This window comes from Anneissia japonica, unplaced genomic scaffold, assembly GCF_011630105.1.
Source record: "Anneissia japonica isolate Jap-2015-1 unplaced genomic scaffold, ASM1163010v1 scaffold11463_len1866_cov181, whole genome shotgun sequence".
NCBI classification, from domain to species: domain Eukaryota; kingdom Metazoa; phylum Echinodermata; class Crinoidea; order Comatulida; family Comatulidae; genus Anneissia; species Anneissia japonica.
The window spans coordinates 1-1866 of record NW_022707801.1 but is presented as its reverse complement, the minus strand read 5'-3'; the positions used below and the strand labels follow the sequence as shown (position 1 = coordinate 1866).

At 39.4% G+C, this 1866-nt stretch overlaps 1 long non-coding RNA gene across 1 annotated transcript; it reads right to left on the bottom strand.

Annotated features, from left to right (window-relative positions):
- Nucleotides 1–6: 6 nt before the first annotated feature.
- On the bottom strand, nt 7–497 carry LOC117106448. The gene is made up of 2 exons (XR_004445068.1): nt 207–497; nt 7–166 (listed from the first exon to the last, which is right to left on the bottom strand). It is a non-coding gene; the product is annotated as an uncharacterized LOC117106448 (long non-coding RNA).
- Nucleotides 498–1866: the final 1369 nt, after the last annotated feature.

The window sequence follows — 1866 nt, the reverse complement described above, 5'->3', positions numbered from 1 at the left end:
TTTAAAAAAAAAGGACAAATTTAGCCCCCCCCCCCCCATTGAATCAGCCACTGGAAATAATACGGTATGATGTCCTACTGTCGACGTCAGACACATTATGCTGTTATGTATCAGCAAAGCCCTTTTTGGTCAGGGTGCTGGATCGAGGACCCTATGGGTATGGGCCCTCCCCTTTTTGGTCAGGTGCTAGATCGAGGACCCTATACCCGGGCCCATACGGGTCGGGGCCCTGCGGACCGCCGCACGAGAGCACATAAGCGTTACACCACTGGGTCTACGAAATGAATCGAAAGGTTCTCGGTCTAAATAAGAGGTGTCTGTGACTATTTCCCTTTACCCTGGAATTGAAATCTTCTGATAATATAATTATTATGGTGATTATATATTCTAGCTTAAGGCCCAACCTCCATCACGCTTAGAATAGTGATCGTTTCAGAGTGATTAACATGCAGCCACAGGCTTAGTCAACATTCGAAAGGTTGATAAAATAGCACGGACGCTAAATATATTATTATGTTAATGAAACACGGTAATAATCTCAAAATCAAACATCTTCATTACAAAATCGATGAAAATTAAGCAAACACTGCATAATTTCATAATTATGAAACTAAAGAATGATAATAACAGCAACAGCAACAACAGAATAACCAATTGCTGATAATCCTCGCAATTGTAGACAGGCCTTCGGTAAACTGGCATGGATTCAGCAATTTCCAGGTTAACATTTTTCAGTCAACATTCATACAGTTTACAGTTGTATTCCAGAATTTATGGAGACGTTTGACAAAGATGGTGACGGTAATAATTCTGCATCGATGAGCTTGGATCTGTCATGCGCTCTATGGGACAGAAACCTACTGAAGCAAAACCAAAGTCTATAGTAGACGAAGCCCCTCTTCAGTTTGCAAAACTGAAGAGTCTTTTCAAGATAGCATTGGCTTATTTTCGAGATAATACAGTACATACACTGTACATGCATTTCAAAAAACAAAATAATTAAAAACAAGCTTGGCTTATACAGTAGTTTAGGCGATTTAATGCCAGTTACACTATATGATACAGATTGATATTAAAGTGGCCTTATTTATTTATTTATTTTATAGTACAAATTCACAAAATTTACAGCATTCATTTTGAAAAGAAGCCCCCCTCTTTAGTTTACAAAAGTAGCCTTGAAAAGAAGCCAATCCAAAGTTCGTAAAAATATTTGCGACTAAGGCTTCGCATTCATTCGCATGCATTCATTTGATGTGTATTGGCTTACAGTATGTCGAGGACTACCTAGGTCTACACAGTGGCGTCACAATGGGGCCGGGGACCTGTGGCTTTCCGAGACTGGGGTCCTCTTCGTGTCCCGCTTACCAATTCCATTTTGGCATTTTAGATATGCTCTCTTTTTAATGTTTGTCTCATTGTATTCTATATGTTTTTAACGACGAAATAGAGAGGATCAGGGAGGAACTTTCACAGATTTAGGGTGTATACCACCTCAGCCCCTCCATCGTTGGGGCTGAGGTAAGAAAATTTATTATTATGGCACCTCTAAATGGCCAGAAATGGCACTTACCTATATCTTTATTTTTAAAAAAAAGGACAAATTTAAGGCCCCCATTTAATCCGCCATTGGACGACGTCAGAGACACATTATGGTGTTATCAGCAAAGCCCGTTTTGGTCAGGGTGCTAGATAGATGACCCTATGAGTATGGGCCCTGCTCGAAAAGAAGCCCTAAGGGAAAAAAATCGAGGTTTTACGGTATATGAATTATTATATTTGTATGTTGTATTGTCCACGAAGATAAAGGTAAAGGTAAATGTGCTGTTTTCCACAGCATTGTTGTTTTTCAGTATTTTGCCTATTAAT